The following is a 20111-nucleotide window of genomic DNA, read 5'->3' as shown; positions in this document are numbered from 1 at the left end:
TCTTCTCTGGGGTTCAACAAGAATCTCTCCAATGTCACCACCAACTGAGCCCACCACTAAAGAAAGGCAAGAAGGTATGATGGAAGTTCCACTAACAAGAAGCAGTCAGGGGCAACAATTTCCTTCTCAAGAACTGAGATGTCCCTGCCCTACTGAGAAAAAACTGGATGGCCAAATAACAAGAGGAGGCAGGATGTCATGCCAAACCTTAACAGAATGAATACCTGTTAAAGATTTAAACAGGATTCAGAGTCTCCAACATAATATATAAAGTGCCCAGGATACAACAACAAATCACCTATCTCACCACAAAATAAGAATATCACAGCTGGAATAAGAAAAGACAATCAACTTCCATCAACACAAAGATGAATCAGATGTTGGAATTATCTGACAGAAATTGTAAAGCAGTGGTCATAAATATGCTTTAGTGATCAATTTCATATTCTCTTGAAGCAAATGAAAAAATAAAAACCTCCGGGCAGGGGGGGTAGGGGGAGTTATAGAAAGGAGCCAAAAGGCAATTACAGAACTGAAAAATACAGTAGCAGAAATAAAAAATACTCTCTAAAGGGGCTCAATAGTAGAGATGCCAGAAGATGGAATCACTAAAGCTTAGAAAAGTGTAGTAGAATTTAACCAGTCTACACAACCAAGAAAATAGACTGAACACAAACGAACAAAAGCTTCAGGAACCCGTTAGACTCTAATAAAAGAACCAACAACATTTGTATCATCAGAGTCCCAGAAAGAAGAGAGAAAAGAGAATAGGGCTGAAAGAGTACTCAAAGATATAATGGCTAGAAACTCTTCAAAATTGGCAAAACAAACATACAGAGGCTAGAAGCTGAGGAGACACAAAACAGTATAAATCCAAGAAAATATACAGCAAAACACAGCAAAATTAAACCTCTGCCAACTAAAGGAAGAAAAAATCTGGAAAGGAGCCAGAGAAAAACACTGCATTATCTACAGAGGAATACTTCATCTAAAGCTATGGAGGCCAAAAGTAAAAACACGCATCACTTTTCAAGCACTGAGAGATAAGAACTGTTACCCACAAATTCTATATCTAGAGACATTATCCTTCAGGAATGAAGAGAAAAAAAGACATTATCAAACAAAGAAGAATTTCTAGAAGGATTTGTCACTAGCAGACATACTCTTAAAGAATGGCTTAAGGGATGCCTGGGTGGCTCAGTGGTTGGGCGTCTGCCTTTGGCTTGGGTCGTGATCCTAGGGTCCTGGGATCAAGTTCCAAGTTGGGCTCCCCGTGGGGAGCCTGTTTCTCCCTCAGCCTGTGCCTCTGCCTCTCCCTCTGTGTCTCTCATGAGTGAGTAGATAAAATCTTTAAAATAAATAAATAAATAAAGAATGGCTTAAGAAGTTTCTTAAAATAAAAAAAATTAAAAAAAAAGAAGTTTCTTAAAATAAAAGAAAATAATAAGAAATAAAGGAATCCTGGAGCGCCAGGAAGAAAGAGTAATAGAGCAGAAATCTGGGTACATACAATAAACTATCCTTCTCGTGAGTTTTATAGATCATATTTGAAGATGGAAACAAAAATGATAAACACCTGGTGTTTAATATTTAAAAGTGGGGAAGATAAATGGAAGTAAGGCTTTCATACTTTACTCAAAGTGGTAGAATGCTGATCCAGGAGACTGAGAATCTACAGTAGTCCACTTTTATCCATGGGAGGATACATTCCAAGTGGACACCTAAAACTACAGATAGTATCAGACTCTATATATACTATGTCTATTTAATACCTACATACCTATGATAAGTTTTAATTTATAAATTAGGCACAGTAACAGATTAACAATAAGAATAAAATAAAACAATTATAAAATATACTGTAATAAAAGATACATGAATGTGGTCTGTCTCTCAAAATCTTATTGTCTTGTGTTCAGTCTTCTTGTGCTGATGTAAGGTGATAAAATGCCTACATGATGGCATGAAGTGAGATGAATGACAGGCATTGTGATGAAGCTTTAATGAACTACCAACCTCCTGACCTTGGGCAGGAGGAGGATCATCATCTTCTTTGGACTGCAGGTGACTGGAGGTAAATGAAACTAAGGAAAGTGAAACTGTAGATAAGGGGGGACTACTGTGTGTATGTGTGTTTGAGAAGGAGAGAAGCCCAAGCAACACTATAAAAACTCTACAGAGTACAAATAATAAAATGACAGACCTAAGCACTAACATATTAATAATTACTACTATTTGTACAGGTGAAGTCCTAACCTCTAATGTGACTATATTTGGAGAAAGGGCCTTTAGGAGGTAATGAAAGTCACACAAAGTCAAAGGGCGCAGCCCTGACCTAATAGGATTAGTGTCCTTATAAGAAGAGATACTACAGAGTTCCATTCTTCCTCCACCCACACACAAAGAACAGGTCATGTGGACACACAGAATGACAGCCCCTACCTACAAGCCAAGGGAAGAGGTCTCAGAATGAAACGTACCTTGCCAAAACCTTGATCTTGGACTTTTCAGCCTCTAGAACTGTGAGAAAATAAATGTCTACTGCTTAAGTCAACCAGCTTACAGACTTTGTTCCAGCAGCCTGAGCAGACTTAAGACAATTACCTTAAAAGTAAATGAACTAAATACTAATCAAGACAGAGGCTGACAGAATACATTTAAAAAAATAAAGTGACTCAAATACAAGCTGTCTACAAGAAATTCAGTCCAAATTCAACAACAGAAGTATATTGCACGTAAAAGGACAGAAAAGGTATGCTATGTAAATGTTAACTTAAGAAAGCAGGAGTGATATCAATACTTTCTGACAAAGCAGCCTTCAGAACAAAGAAAATTATGAAAAACAAACAGGGATATTATAGAAAAATAAATGATCAATCTACCAGGAAAACATAATGAACCTTAATGTGCATACACCAAAAAACTGGGCCTCCAATAGAGGAAGCAGAACCTGACAAACCTGAAAGGATTTATAGACAAATCCACAATTAATAGTTGGAAATCAGCTAACAGAACTACTAGGGAAAAAAAAAATCTATAAGGATGCAGAAGATCTAAACAACAAAACTAATCAACTAGATCTAATTGACATAAATAGGACACCCCAACCAACAACAGCAGAAGACACAATTTTTTTTTCCAAGGACCCGCAGAAAATTCACTGAGAGATAATACCATGGGCTATAAAACAAAACTTCACAAATCTTTAAAACTTGAAATTATATACAGTGTGTTCTTTGATTATAATAGAATCAACTAGAAATCAATAAAGAAAGTTAATAGAATAGGGGCACCTGGGCAGCTCAGTCAGTTAGGTGTCTGCCTTCACAGCTCGGGTCATGATTCCAGGTCCCTGTAAGCAGGGAACCTGTTTTTCCCTCTCCTCCTTGCTCATGCTCTGTCTGGCTATCTCTCTCTCTCTCTCTCTCTCAAATAAATATAATTTTTAAAAAAAGCAAAATAATCTGTAAACACATGAAAATGAAGCAACCCACTTCTAAATAACCCATGTGTCAAACACGAAGTCTCAAAGGAACTTCTAAAGATACACAAAACTGAATGAAAATGAACTTACAGCATACCAAAAATATGGGAGGGAGCTAAAACGTGCGGACAAGGGATTGTATAGCACTAAATATTTATATAAGAAAAGGTCTCAAATAGTCTAAGTTATTACCTCAAGAAACCAGAAAAAAAAAAAACAAACCCAAAGCAAGCAGAAAGAAGGAAATAAAAATAAAAGCAAAATCAGTGATAGTGGGAGAGGCCTATAAAGAAAATTAAACAAAAGCTGGTTCTTTGAAAATATATCATTTTTTTTGTATTTTAAAAGCCAGATATATTTTTAAAATATCACATATATAATAAGTAAATTATGTAGTGATGGAACGTCAAAAAAAGTTGATGAACAAAAGGCACATTCTAAGAGTTCAGGAGTAGAAAGAACAGAAGAGTTCTCTTTTTGGTTTGACTCAAAGTAGGAGAAAGGGAAACTGGTGTATTAAAATTATTTTTTGGGTGGAAGTTTCTGTCAGTTGAAGCAGTTAACATTGGTTTCTTTCTCTCCGGTCCAAAGCAGTCTTTTCTTTCATTGGCTTCTGAGAATGTGTTTAATCTTCTGCTGTGTAGAAGTGATACATCAGGGCTACCACCAGGGCTGAGATGGCTGGGATCACCCAGTTGGTCCACCAGCTGGAATTAGAATCAACAGTAGTAATGAGAGTTTCCGAAGGCTTGTTTATCTTTGCTCTGTCATCCGGATGAAGTTCCCCAATGATGAATGTTTTGGACAATTCTCTGGCAACTGTAGAGTGCCCCACATCCTCGAAATTTTCAGTAGCATCCCCTCCAGATTGTTCCCTTAATCCTTCTTCCCCACCAGGATGATCCTCCAAAAACTTGGTCAAATCGTACACCTTGTGGTGCAGGATCAACCAGGTGCTCTTGCTGTGGTTGTGCTTCTGGATCTCTTCCAGGGTATAGTACTTGACGGTCTGGTCCAACTGCTCGGCCATTTCGGAAAGCGGCGGGCCTCAGGCTGTGCAGACAGCAGCCGAGCCGGGCCGAGCTGAGTGCATCTCAGCGAGCTCGACCCGGGACATTCCCCGCGCCCCAGCCCCGAGCGGACCAAAATATATCATTAAAATCAATTAACCTCTATCTACAAAGACTAATAAAAAGAGAGCAGACACAAATCAACAATATCAGGAATGAAACAGTAGATATCACTACAGATCCTGAAGCCATTACAGGATACTAAGTAGGGGCGCCTGGGTACAGTTGGTTAAGCGCCTGACTTCTTGGTTTTGGCTCAGGTCAAGATCCCATGGGTCATGGGATCAAGCCCAGCATTGGGCTCTGTGCTAAGTGGGGAATCTGCTTGGAGATTCTCTCCTTCTGCCTCTCCCCTCACTCATGCACTCTCACTCTCTTTCTAAAATAAATAAATCAATCTTTAAAAAACACACACACTCTCTCTAAAATAAATATATCAATCTTTAAAAAGTTTTTGGAAAAAATAAGTAAATATTAGCAAATTTACTTTATACTTATAGATTCAATAATTTAGGAGAAAATGGTAATTCCTCAAAAACCCCTGAACTAAGATGAAACAGATAATCTGAATAATTCTACAAACATTAAGGAAATTAAATTTGTAACTTAAAAACTAAAAAGAGAAATCCCCAGGCTTAGAAGATCTCACCAGAGACTTTTATTAAACATTTAAGGAAAAATTAACATCAATTTTATATAACCTGTGAACCTCTTCTAGAAAACATAAGGGGGGGGGAACAGTTCTCAACTCATTCTGCGAGGCCAAAGCTACCTTTTCATTTATGTGTACACTAAAACCTGTGCATGAATGTTCATACTATCACCATGTGCAACAACTTGGACGAATATCCAGGAAATCATACTGAATGAAAAAAGCCAATCCCCAAAAGTTACATATTGCATGACCACAATTTATGAAATGATAAAATTGTAGAAGTGGAAAACAAACAGTAGTTGTTGGGGTTAGGAAGAGAGAAGGTGGGAAGGGGGTGAGTGTGGTTACAAGTGACAGCTGGAAGGAAGGAATGGTCATATGGCTTGTCTATGATGGTAGATAAACAAACCTACAGAAATGATAAAACTGTATAGAACAAAATACACACACACACACAAAAGTACTAGTAAAACTGGGTAAGACTGATGGATTGTATTAGTGTTAATATCCTGGTTGTAATACTGCACTATAGTCTGTACAAGATGCTACCATTGGAGAAAGTTGGGGAAAAGGTACATGGGATCTCTATTATTTTTTATGACGATATGTGGATTTACGGTCACATCAACAAAAATGTCAAGTAAACAAAAAACAGTAATTGCTATCTAAGTTCACTCCTTACAGACAGTCAAAAAGGTAAAGACAGAGCTGGGAAGAGCAGGTTTTATCTATAGCTATAAAGTCAGCTTACACTAATCGTAAGAAGGAAAATTTCAAAACAACATGGCTTCTATGGAAGCACACATTCCAGCATCCAGGTCACCAAATCCTATTATCAGACGATGAGAAGGCAAAGCCAAAGCCAAACACACATAGATTTAAAAAAAAAAAGCCAAAGTAGTTCTAGACCACAGAATACAAGGACAAAACAAGAGTAGACCAACAATATACCAATAAGAAAAGAACTGTAAGTTATGATGGAGTCATAGCCCCTTATATCTGGTTTATCACATGCAGATGTCCACTTTGGCTTTCCTTCCTAAAATAATCAGAACTCTGTGAGACTTACTTACTCACAACAACTATTGGCACCCATTATTATAATAGCAATATGCAGTTCCCTCTGTCATTTAAGGTTGGTTACTTCCTACAAGACTGTGGATAAACCAAAAAGCCTAGTCTGTTAAGAATTGTCTGTTATATTAAGAGTGATATCCAAATGCCTGGTACAACCTTGACACATAACATTTATTAAAAAACAGAAATGAGAGACAGAATAATTTGTCAATGAATTAATATAAGTCAGTGGGCTCTTGTCAATAAAAAGATATATTCATGGTAATTTTACATGCAGCTGCTAAGGGTCCCTGAAGATCCTATAGCCCACATTTTATGACACCTTGGTTTAGAGAAGCATAATCCAGCAACTTAAGTCATTTACCTCTTTAAAGAAGAGGGTCAGATAGGACAACTTCTCAAAGCCCTCTCCCTCCAATGGTATCATTAAATGATTCATACCCTGGTCAAACCCCTGATGGCATTACCTCTCTTTGTCAAATAAATGGCACAGATTTTTAACTGAACATTTATGTAACAGAATCCTTAAACATATTTACCATCGGGGAGATAGGTCTGAAATATAAGTTGGAAGCTAAAGAAAAAATGAACTCTTTTGTGAATTGTCAGTAAAGTCAAAAGATCATTAAGTTGAAAAGAGGAAGCACAGTAGGCCTCAGGGGGAGAAAAAGGTCAATACCATGATGCTGCACTATGTCAGTCTGGTTAGAAAATATGCTCAATTTAGCTCAGTTTTGTCAAAAATACATCTCAAAGCAAATGCTATCCTCTCAAAAAAAAAAAGTTTTAATCTAGAAAACTCATTAGAAATGTATGGAGGAAATTAATTTGGTACATAATACATCATGAGATATCTAAAGTACCCAAACTTTTTCAGGCCTCCTAAAGCAATCTTTATTGACTATCAGCATAAGAGCCACTCCCCGGTGTACAGACCTGAGGCTTGGATTCCCTGAGCTGCAGTGTAGCTTTCTGAGTACACCTGAAAATGAATTACTAATAGAGACTAGATCTTCCCAGAGAAACCATAAAATATTCAACATGGATAAAGTGACTCTATCCTTACTATATTCTCACCTAGTCTTCTTGCTGACCAAATCTTTTCTTCAATTTGGAAAACTGCAGGATGATTCAAACTGCTCTACATATAAACTTTTGAGGAATGTCATCTATTACGTTTTTTAAAAGTCTGATTTTTTTTCTTTGCACCTGAATGAAAGAATTGGAATTTTTAAAATAACTGAAAATAGGGGCACATGGGCTAAGTCGCTTAAGCATCCGACTCAGCTCAGGTCTTGATCTCAAGCTTGTGAGTTCATGCCCTGCACTGATTTAAAAATAAGTCAAATTTAAAATGAAATAAAATAAAGTAAATATATATTTAATCCACAAGAATGTTTACCAAATAGAATTAGGTCACTGTCTTGGCAATGAATTCCTAAATCTATAGCCCTTGTTTTCAATCTCTTTTTTCAGCCTCTCATTTGCTGCAATGTTGAAAGGATGACAATAAAGCAGGAGACCAATTACTGGAGCCCAAAATGGAATTCCTTAAGGCAGGTGCCATGTTCCACGTCCAGATGCTAATGGACTGGACTGTGTGTGGAGAATCACTCAGTCTCGGGGCTACCAAGGGTCCAAGGCTTGCCTCGCTCAAAGCCGAGATTCTTCTGCAGCAATTCTGGTAAGAGGTTCTTCCTGCTCTATTCAACCCTGCCAGCATCTGGGACATGCTGCTGCTTTCTGAGACTGCCCACTCCATTCTCACAGCTCTGGCTGTTAGAAAGTTCTCTTATAGTGGGTACAAATCTGTCTCTGCAATTTCCACCCACGAGTTCTAATTCTATCCCTTGGGACCATACAGAAAAAGCCCAATCTTTCTCTACATGTCAGCCCTTCAAATATTTGAAGAGAGTGATCAAGTGTCCCATGATCATCATGGTAGGCTGAATACATCCTAATCCCCAGGATCTCTGAGAATATCATCTTCTATGGCAAAAGGGACTTTGCAGATACGATATATTAAAGATTGTGAGAAAAAATAAAAATAAAGATTGTGAGATAGAGAGGTTAGCCTGGATTATTCAGGTAGGCCCAATATAACCACAAAGGTCCTTATAATACGAAAATAAAAGGGCCAGAGTGAGAGAATAAGACTTGAACAAGGAGGTAGAGGCTGGATGATGCTCCCTGAAGATGAAGGAAGGGGCCATAAGCCCAGGAATGCAGGCAGCATCTGGATGCTGAAAAGGGCAAGAAATTAGATTCTTTCCTAGAGCGTACACAGAAGGAATGTAGCCATGCAGATCCATTTAGGCTTCTGACCTCTGGAAATGCATGGTAATAAATCCATGCTCATTTATGCCATTAAATTTACGGTGATCTATTGTAGCAGCAATAGGAAATGAGTAGACTCATTATCTTTCCAAACTGAAAGATTTCGTCAAGTACTCTTTAAATGCACACAGTTTCAAGGCTCACCCTTTGAGATACTCCCAATCTTTCTTTTGTCTGAAACCCATGTGTTTCCTTCATCCCATCCTTGTAACCTCTTCTCCCAAAATAGCTTTAAACTTTCCCTCCAGCAATGATGTCCAAAGCCCTATCCACTTGGTCCACTGGCCCTTACCAAGTACATTCTCAGAATAACTGCTCAATAAACAAGTTTTAAGTTGAAATGAAACAACTGTTCAGAAATCCCAACAGTTCCGATCTCCTAAAAGATTAAAAGGCCTTATTCTTCCTCTTCTCCCAAACCGAGTATAATAATTTTAGAATCCTCAATTTCTTTTCCATCTATAAGGATTTAAGGCATTACACAGACGACTTCTCAACTGAGACTTTTAGTCATATGACTTCTTGTTTAATAAAACCACTGTGGAGCCTATAGATAAAAGTAAAAGTTCCCTATATTATGCATATGACTGATGTTTCCTAATACTGAGTCCCCTAAACTCTACATTTTTAATTATCATGCACTCTAGAATTTATCACAAAAATCAATTACACAAAAGTATAGTGTTAGTTAAGCCAAATGTTTTTACAAAATATTTAAATGCTTATATAATAGCTTTATCTGCCAACATTAATTTCTTCCAGCATAATAATGATACAGCAAAAAAATAATAATAGTAAGTGAACTGTTTGACAAATACTGTAATAAGCATCGTACCAATAGTAAAACTCACTTTATAATCTTAAAGCTTGTCCTACCGCATTCTATTCATAGATGTTAAAGTTTAGTGCACTCTGATCATTATATTTCAGAATTGTATTGGATATTAAATCATTCACCATAATACTTTCTCACTAAGCTTCTGTGCATAAGGGCAAACAGGTCTCTACTTAATTCTAATCAAATATATGTTTACTGAAAATCCCTGAGCCCAAGCCCTACATTAGGATAGTGGGAAATTCAAATATGTAGAAGACATGGTCCCCAGCTTCAAGAAGATAGCATATTTATCAATAAAAGGAGGAAAAGAGGAATAAATACTAGGCAAGAGAACAAATGGGCAGCATAGACAGTGAGGGTCATAAAAGAGTTCCAAAGAGAGTGCTCTATGGACTAAAAGGATCAAAGAAGTTGAAAGTAGGATGTGACCTAGAGAGAACTCAGAGAGAAATGGCAAAGAACATACCACACTAGTGAAACTGTACAAATAAAGACAAGGTGGCAAAAGACATACTCAAAGAACAGAAGGCAACCAAATTGGACACTGTGGAGAATTTTATGTCAGGAAGTAGAAAAAGATGGCACAAAAAGTGGGTTGCCAACAAATTACAAAGCCAAATAAGTCACCCATCAGAGTGCATTACATGCATCTGACATTCAAACTTTCTAAAGAAAGGTCTTGAATGTTAGACAAATAAGCTTGTATCTTCTCTGGTAAGTAACAGGGAACCACTGAGGCTTCTGGGTAAGAGAATGACTTACATAAAACTAAATTAGCAGTAGTTTACAAGATAAAAGGGAAAAGCAAAAAACTAAAATCAAAGAGCCCCAGATTTGAGGTAAGAAAAACCCAATAAGAAAGCAGATATGAAAATAAATAGATGAGAATATAAACAAGTATTATGAAGAAAGAACTCACAAAACTTGGCACTAACTTTTTTTTCTTTTTTCAGGAGAGGGGTTTCAAGAGTCTAATATTATTCTAAAGTATTTAAGTCCAGATGAGACGGAAAATGCATTTGGAAACTGTTTAGCAAGTACCTAGTATGCCGGTCATGGTCACGGAGCAAGGTGGTAGGGATAAAATAATGACCATGACAATGAACTACATCAGCGAGGCTTAAAGACTACCAGGGCACTGAAGAGTAACTATTGTTACTAACAGTGTGACAAACACTATGGATAAGTAAAGTAAAGCACATATGACAAGTACATAACCTCAAAACTGAGAGCAGGAGAGGAAACTGATTTTAGGAAGGAAATCAAATACCAAAAGAGGTGGAGGAGCAAGAAGCAGAAATATGAAAGGACACATATACATTAGGCTCATTCTTAAATTACTCAATTAAGTATAAGCTATCAGAAACCAATGTGTCCCCAATTTAGAAGACTCCAAATATTTACTCCTATAATAATTTGTTTCATTGAAACCCCAAATTTTTATTTTGATGAAGCATATTTCAAGGTAAAATTACATGCTCAAAAGATTACCTACCCAAAAAGGGGCACTAGAGAATTTTATGGGTCATGAAAATATTCTGAATTTTGATTGTGATGGTGATTACATGACCATTCATTCATCAAAGCCAACAGAAGTATATCTAAAAAAAGGGTGAATTTTACTTTGGGTAAATTATATCTTAATAAATCTGACCCCCAAATCACCAATGATTTACTTGCTAAATTCAGTAGTGATTATTCAAAGGTGATTGAATAGTTATTTAATGTTTTATTAGAAACAAAGTATATGCCACTATCACTTTACTATTTATAGTACTGTATATGCATAGGCTATGAACACATACATCCTAATAAATTTGTGATTTTATTATTTTTATTTAAATGGTACTCCCTGTATTTCATCCTAAATTTGAGAAACAGGTCTGAATACTCCGACTCAGCATCTAAGCTGAAGTCCCCACTCATATCCTATCATCATCCTAACAAATTTAAAATCTAAGTCATATTCCTCCTTAAACCAGCTGTCTTCAAACTCTCCTTTCTTCTGTGTCTCAAGATCTGTCACCATTGATACCTGGTATCTCTTCCTTGCCACAGTATCCAGTTCTACCTATCTGGGAAATAGGACTCTTCCTTTAAAGGCGTCCACACTCATCTCTACCTCCCCTAGTCTGTCCTACATACCAGTGCCAGATGAAGCATATATTCTTTTATTAATTATATAAACTCAAAACAGCTCAAAAACAGTTGGCTATTCTCACTGACTTTAGGATAAAATGCAAATGTCTCTCATTAGCTTTCAAATCCTCCATAATCTGACCTCTGGATACAACTCTATCCAGAAAGTATAAAATAAACTGATTTAAAAATTATTAGAAAGGCAAGATACTGGAAGAGGGGGTAAAAAGGTAACATACCAGAAGTTTTAAAAGAAGTACAGGCATATTCTGGAGTAAGGAACAGATCAATTCAATTGGTATAGGAGGGGATAATTGGGTGTGAGGTTGGAAAAGCAGTCTAGGTCTACACTTTTTTTTTTTTTAAGATTTTATTTATTTATTCATGAGAGAACAGAGAGAGAGAGGCAGGGACACAGGCAGAGGGAGAAGCAGGCTCCATATAGGGAGCCCAACGTGGGACTCGATCCCGGGACTCCAGGATCACGCCCTGGACTGAAGGCAGGCACTTTAACTGCTGAGCCACCCAGGTGTCCCTAGGTCTACACTTTTAAGACCTGCATGCTAACCCGATAATTTTAGTAGATAATAAGGGAAATCATGGATTTTTTTTTAAAGATCTTATTTATTTATTTCAGAGAGATGGAAAGAGAGCATCGGGGGAGGAGCAGAGGGAGAAGACAAGCGGACTCCACACTGAGTGTAGAGTCCAACTCCGGGCTTGATCTCAGGACTCTGATATCATGACCTGAGCCAAAACCAAGAATCAGACACTTAACCTACTAAGCCAACCAACTGCCCCCATCATGGATGTTTCTGAACACAAGAATGCCGTAACAAAAGTGATGCTCAAGGAAATTACTCTGGGGCTGGAGTACAGGACATAATGGCAAAGAAGAAATAAAAAATAGAGGCTAAGAAAGATCACAGCCAATGTAAACAGTCTAAACATGAAAAGGACTTGAATGGTGGCAGGAATTTAGGAAACAAGGAGAAACCATCCTTCTCAGCTATTGTTGGTATTCACAACCTCCCCCCAAAAAACTAGACAGTGGTGGGGGTCCTATCAGGCACATCTGTTGGGGTGATTGGGCAGGGATGGTTATAAGATTCATCCATATAGTTTGATTAAAATTAATAGAAATTATTCAATCTGGAAAGCAATGGGCCCGGGTAATTCAAATAATAAGAAAGCTACCCAAAAACACAATAGGGAAGGGGATCTAGTATTAAAAATTGCTTGTTTCTAAAAATGCAAAGATTTGCTTCAGATTTTCATTATTTGGTCTATAACACATTCACACAAATACTGTGAAACCTATAATAATAAGGTCATCTTATTATGAAAATAATACGCCATATTTCACATCACAAATGGAATTAGTGTTACAAATACGAAAGAAATTCTTAAGTCCTAATTATAGTATCTAGCAGCATATTACACATAAACATCCTTTATTTAAATCTGCCTTTGTAATTTATGTTAACTTGGATTAAAATAAGTTAATTCATAGAACTTATTCTATTCACAGAATAGACAGTAATTCTATTACTATCACCAAATGTAAATATCTATTTTTATTTTTTATTTTATTTTTATTTTTATATAGATACTGGATAGAAAATTCATTCTCTAAAAATAATTTTTTCCTCAAGATTCAGGGAGGAAATGAAAGAACAAATCAATTCCCTTCAAAGCAGTTAGAAACTAATTTCTAACAAAATTTATAGCTCATTGACTTCATCAATTTTTCAAGAATCATTGTGAATTAAAAAGACACTTTCAGATACTACTTGAGATTAGATATGGGAAGTGATCTAAGGTGAGAATTCCAAATGTACCAGGACATACATGAAAACCAGCATTTATAAATTAGCCTGACAAAAATACAAGAGAGATGCTTAATTATACTATCAGAAGTCATTAAGGAAAATATAAGGTTTAGAAAAAAAAAAGGCCTTTTGTAGTACTAAGAGGGAGACTATGTACATGTCGATTTAAAAGCCCACTGCTTCCCACTAGATTAAGAGCAATGTGTCCAAACAGTTCAGCTTTAATACTGAAACGCTGCCACTCAATAAAGAGAAGATTAAGTTTCTGAGAATAGGTTGTATATTAGGGTTTATATATTTGTCAAGGTTGTATTTTTAAATCTTTCAACAATTTATTCATAGCTTACCCCAGGTTTGGTTTTGGTTTTTAATTGACTTAGGGACTCAAAATTTAAGACTGATTCAGTTGTTTAAAATAGAAATATCAAGGGATCCCTGGGTGGCGCAGCGGTTTGGTGCCTGCCTTTGGCCCAGGGCGCGATCCTGGAGACCCAGGATCAAATCCCACGTCGGGCTCCCGGTGCATGGAGCCTGCTTCTCCCTCTGCCTGTGTCTCTGCCTCTCTCTCTCTCTCTGTGTGACTATCGTAAATAAAAAAAAAAAAAAGAAAAGAAAAAGAAAAGAAATATCAGGATGTCTGGGTGGATCAGTGGATCATGCCTTTGGCTCAGGGCGTGATCCCAGGTTCCTGGGATTGAGTTCTGCCTTAGGCTCCCTGCATGGAGCCTGCTTCTCCCCCTGCTGTGTCTCTGCCTCTCTCTCTGTATTTCTCATGAATAAATAAATAAAATCTTTTAAAAAAATTTTTAAAAATGGAAATAATCAACAACTTTGGTTGTAGAGCCAAGATTACTTCTGCTTTACACAAGGTCCATCTGGCTATCTGGAGGAAGGCAGAAACTGGGAAATCAGGAGTTAAGTGTCAGGGATTCAAATTACAGAAGATGTTTACATATAGAGTACAAGGACCATATCTTATATTGATCAAAGCAATTACCCATGGCAAAATTTTGGATAGAAGACAAAATACAACCAATCACCAACAGGTACGCAGCATCTTCACTGGGCCATTTAGCTACCAACGCAGGGCTAACAGCCTAGTATATCATGATCATTTATCAACATGCCAGTGACTGCTATGAGAGAAGGGCTTGAGTTTCTCTGCATTGTTCATAATTTAGTAAATAACCCAAAATAAGGGAGGACTTTTAGACCAAAAGAAGAATCTCTTTCGGGCTAAAAGAGCTGACATTTTGGGGCCCATGGGTGGATCAGTGGATGAGTGTCTCTCTTCGGCTCAAGGCATGGTCCCAGGGTCCTGGATGAGTCCTGCATCGGGCTCCCTGCAGGGAGCCTGCTTCTCACTCTGCCTGTGTCTCCGCCTCTCTCCATGTCTCTCATGAGTAAATATAATACTAAAAAAATAAAATAAATAAATAAAAGATCTGAACATTTGTCTAAAGAAAAAAGTAAACCTCCATAGATAAGAAGACAATACAGTATGATGAAAAGTCAGGTAACAGTTATCAAGATCCCCAAAAATGTTTTTTTTTTTTTTTTACCAAGTAATCTCATGTCTAGGAATGTCACAGCTGACAAAGTAGTAAAAGAAAAAGTAATATATATGATTACTTCTGGGTGGTAAATTACTAGCAGCCATTATTTTATCCTGATTCTTTATGAAACTTCTGAATACAGAACTGTGGCAGCGCTGGAGCTCAAATTTAGGATGAATAACCAAAATCCAAACTCCAGACTTATTTTATAATATACAGAGGTTTGCCAACCCCATCAAAAGGAAGCGAAGCTTATACTTCAGTCCTTCTGATATAATCTCAAAATACAGGGCACTCCCTCAATTTATTCTGAACAGCAAAACACCATCACAGAAAGCAATCTGGTAAAGACAACAGATGGGGAAAGGTGACCCTCAGGTAACAGAAGTGGAAGTGCCTGAAGAAACATGATGTGATGTCAAAAAAGGGGCAACCACACGGACCTGCCTTATACTTTCCAGAGTTGATTAAATTAGGCAGAAGATGTGTAATGGGGCAGTCTGAGAAGAGTCTTTATAGCACTGCTTGAAATTTTGAGTCATATATGACACAAAGGGGAAAATGTCCCTGAGTGGGTTTGGCAGTGATAATTTCTCCCATCAGTTTGGTGTAGCTTTGTACAGGTTAATCAGATAACTCTCCCTATCTGTTCTATAGTGGGAAAATGCCAAGTGCTGGAGAGGGCCAACCAAGGAGAGGGTACTGAGCCTAGACAGCCAGGGGACAGTGTCCAGACACCGGGAAATAACAGAAGCAAGTAAAAATGAGGAAGAGATCAGAGAAAACAGTGTGGGGGATGGGGTTTGTACCAAACACTGATTCCACTTTATAATCATACCTACAGGGGATCCCTGGGTGGCTCAGCAGTTTAGCGCCGCCTTCAGCCCAGGGCCTGATCCTGGAGACCCGGGATCGAGTCCCACGTCAGGCTCCCTGCATGGAGACTGCTTGTCCCTCTGCCTGTGTCTCTGCCTCTCTCTCTCTCTCTCTCTCTCTCTCTGTGTGTATGTGTGTCTCTCATGAATAAATAAAAATCTTAAAAAAAAAATCATACCTACCTCTACCCTAAGCCCTCTCCTCTCCCCAATACCAGTGACACTGATGTTTAAGTCGTATCCCAGACATCCTATTTGATTTGGACCAAACTGGTACCAATCATGACCAAACTTTCCTTTGTTAATTGTAAAAATTTCAGGAATAGTTCATGCACATAAATCAGACATCAAAGAAAAAATTCATAATATGATCATTTTATTCTTTATAAAACCAGGTACAGGGGCACCTGGGCGGTTCAGTGCTTGAGCATCTCGGGTTGTGACCCTGGGGTCCTGGGATTGAGTCCTGCATCAATGGCTCCCTGCAGCGAGCCTGCTTCTCCCTCTGCCTATGTCTCTGCCTCTCTCTCTCTGTGTCTCTCATGAATTTTAAAATAACTACAACAACAAAAAAGGTCCATATTCATTTTATGGGAACTATACAAATGATATCACATCTCCTTCCTTTATTCGACTTGGTATCCAAAACCTAAGTAAAAAAAAAAAAAAAAAAAAAATACATCTAACTTGTTTAATTCAACTAAGTCTGTTGTAGTTGTCATTTTCTGTCTGTGTTATGTTTTTAAGAACAGGTTTTAAAAAGTCAACTCCTGTTGAAACACATATCCCAGGTAAATTTAAATAGTCATCAAGTTTGGCTTCCTCTCCTCTCCATATACTTTTTTAATTCTTACTGACAAAAAATTGAATTCCACTTGTCAAATCTGGGAGAGTAAACTGTATGTTCTTCTTGAACTTTTGCACCAAAGCAAAGCGCTTCTCAGTTGCCCTTCTGTCTAGAAAGTGTTTTATTGACTAATGTAAATCTGTACATTTTTCTCAGCATTGGTAATAGACCAATTCTATCACCATAGTCTGCTGGGTAGGGTCTAAGTTACTGAACTAAAGGAGCCATAAAATTAATAATGTATTATGGCTAGCTACAAAACTATTTAAGTATCCTGGAATTGCAAAGCAGAGAAAAATAACTGTAATAGATTAAGTCTAGAACAATCTCTGAAGGAAATAAATTTAGGATGAGATTTTGAAGAAGTACAGCAAACACTTTTGTTTGCCTATAACAGTGTATCCACACTGGGAAATAATGAGAAAATGAGGTTGGGAAGATAAGAGTGGAGAGAGAGTCGCTGGAGGATATTAAATGTTAGAACAGAGGGCAACCACAGCAAGGAAAGAACACAATGCTCTATTGGGTTGATTTCCTTAAAAACCCAAACTATCAGTAGCCAATAAAGAGTGAGAATGTTTTCTACAAGAAAGGACAAAAATAACATCAATCTAAGATACTTAAGTCTGCTTTTAAAGATAAACATGTCTCATATTCTGATACCAACTCAAATCATTATTAACTTCCAAGCTTGATAATGACTTCTGTGATAATCTAGCTAGTTAGTTTCATCAGATAGAAACTAAAACAGCATATTTTTCACTCCTCAGAAAATATGGTACTCACATGAAGGAAATAAAAAATCTGTAGCCTATGTCTTTATGCATATAGGGGCTTTGCCACAGAGGCTGAAATTTTACCTAGATTAAATAAACGTCCTTACCTTTTTTGAACTACAGCTTTTATTACATCTTTAAACACACAACAAAAGATGCAGACAGATTTGAGGAAACTGAAACAAAACTCAAAGGCAAAATTCCTTGAAAGGAAATGAATCATTCCTCCTGGTATCTTGGCCTGGTGTGAGGCTTAGTGCATAGTAGGCATGCAGGGAACATTTGCTAATTAAACACAAAGGCTTTGCCAACAGGAGGATTAATGCTTGGAATAATCCCAAGCTACATTCCTGGACCAAATATCTGAAAATGTCCTCAACTTTACGTTACACTGTATTTTCCAACAAGTCCTAAGTGATAAGTTAACTTTGTAATCCAATCAAATGCAACAGTAGGACCACATCCTTTACATTTTGTCTTTGAAATTTGGGTCCAAGAGATTTTTAGTACATATACCAGTTGGCAGCAAAACTTATCCAGTTTTCAAAATTCACTTTCATTCTTATTTATATGTTAAAATATAATCAAATTAGAATCTGAGGCTAATGATAACCGGCATGCTAATCCTGGATTCAGAAAATAATTAGCAACGTGACTTTGGGCATATCTCCTCAGTTTTCTCATCTGTAAAATGAAAAACCTAGGTATTTGAAAAACCTTCCTCAAGGAAATGTACTTATGACTGCAGTTTACAGTTTACTTTGAAATGTGTAAAAAACAACTGATAGATGGACACAGGGATAGGTTAATATAGAATAAAGTGGGGGGGGGGGGTAAAAAGTCAAGAAAATAATCTAGATGGTGGATAATATACCTCTCCTCCACGGAAAAAGCTCTTCGCTAGCTCCAATCTCCCATCTTTCCCATTCCTGGAAATGGCACCATCACACACCCATTTGCTCAAAGCAGGGGGGGGGGGGGGTACTATTAGTTACCCTGGAGTCTTCCTCTTCCCCGACCTTGCAATCCATCAGCCAATCTGTTAGCAAACCTTTCAAGACCACTCTCAAGTCCATCCACTTGAATTCAAAGGCCCTGCTCTCATACTGGCCCAAGCTTCCTCCTCCTCCTCCTCTTCTTCCACCACTCCTGCCCCTCCTGAATCACAGACTTTCTGAAATGTGTACCAGATATTCACTTTCCACCTCTAAATTCTCGGGTGGTGCTAAGAACATCAATAAAATCCAGACCCTTACCATGGCTTATAGACCCCTGCTGGCCTCTGCCGACTTGACCTCACTCCTATGGTGGAATCCACACTGGCCTCTACTGTCCTATGACACATCCAGCTCTTATATTAAGGCCTTTGTACTTAGTAATTCCCTCCACGATGTTTCCTTTCAAAAATGTCACTTGGCAGGTTCCTTCCTTCTGGTCGTTCAACTTGCGGCTTACATGCCCTCCTTAGGGAGGCTTTTTCCCTGACCACCCAATCTAAACAATGCACTATCTCCTCATCCGAATCTCTGCTTTTGAGAGGGGTTAAGTACATCGCTTTTGAACAGACTGCAGTCACACCTCCTAGATTCACGCTCTAGCTCTGTACTTCCCAAAACTGTATGACCACAGGCAAGTTACTTAGCTTCTCTGTGCCTAGATGGTCTCATATGTGAAACAGACAGAACAACTTCACCAGGCCATTGTGAGACTAAATAAATATGAAGAAGAACACTGAAAAGCAATGCCTGGCATATAATAAAAGCTACTGAAGTCTTCTCTACTACTACTATTATTATTATGGCATTAATTTATATTCTCTTCTTTATTTATTACCTACCTCCCCAAATGGAATGCTAACTCCATAAGATACCTTGTTTGCTTTATTTATGGCCATATCCCCAGTGCCTCCAACATGGTCAGGCACTTAGGTACTCAGTAAATTTCCACTGAATGAAAACATCACTAGCTCCTACTTTTGACTGTGGGACTATTTCATTTGTCCTCAGGAAACATTTACCTACAATGTAGCATTTTTTTCTTTGGTTTCAGAAGTTTTCCAAATTCTCTGAAAACAGACACATAAAGGAAGATCACACAGTGCCCTGCATCTAAACGGTACACATAAAGACACAAGTAGGGAACATGAGCGAGGAAACCAATGTAAAAATCACCTTCTCCATGATGCTGTAGTCCTTTAGCCTTAGGGAATTGAGATAGTAATTAGCATTTGTCATCTATCATATTAATTGCTGAAAGAAAAATATGTGATTACCCATAGCCTATTAATCCACAATTTAGTAGGTTACAAAGAAGGGGATCATTTTAAGGCACTGAGAGGTTTCTCTTTTTCTCATACTGAGACGTTTCTTAAGTAGCGTGGATATATTTGCCATTATAAAATATACAGAAGTTAACAAAGTACCTCAAACCAGGTGGCTCAAAACAATAAGAATCTCTTCTCTCACAGTACTGGAAGCTTGAAGCCCACAGTCCAGGTGTCACCAGGGCCACACGCTCCCAAAACTCTGGGCTGGGTGTGCGCCTCCTCCAGCTTCTAGGGGAGAGCTCTCAGTCTGCCCTGCAGCCGGCAGCTCAGGCCCTTTCAAGAGCTGCCTCCTGGATCAC

General features: G+C 37.8%; 1 protein-coding gene and 1 pseudogene across 6 annotated transcripts in view; both read right to left on the bottom strand.

Moving 5' to 3' along the window:
* Positions 1-20111, bottom strand: part of MAGI3 (membrane associated guanylate kinase, WW and PDZ domain containing 3) — a 234726-nt gene that overhangs the window by 195508 nt on the left and 19107 nt on the right. The window lies entirely within an intron of this gene.
* Positions 3966-4596, bottom strand: LOC112907964 (cytochrome b5 pseudogene; annotated as a pseudogene).

Source organism: Vulpes vulpes, chromosome 8, assembly GCF_048418805.1.
Source record: "Vulpes vulpes isolate BD-2025 chromosome 8, VulVul3, whole genome shotgun sequence".
NCBI classification, from domain to species: Eukaryota; Metazoa; Chordata; class Mammalia; order Carnivora; family Canidae; genus Vulpes; species Vulpes vulpes.
The sequence above is the reverse complement of the archived record's forward strand: the minus strand, read 5'-3'. Positions and strand labels throughout refer to the sequence as shown.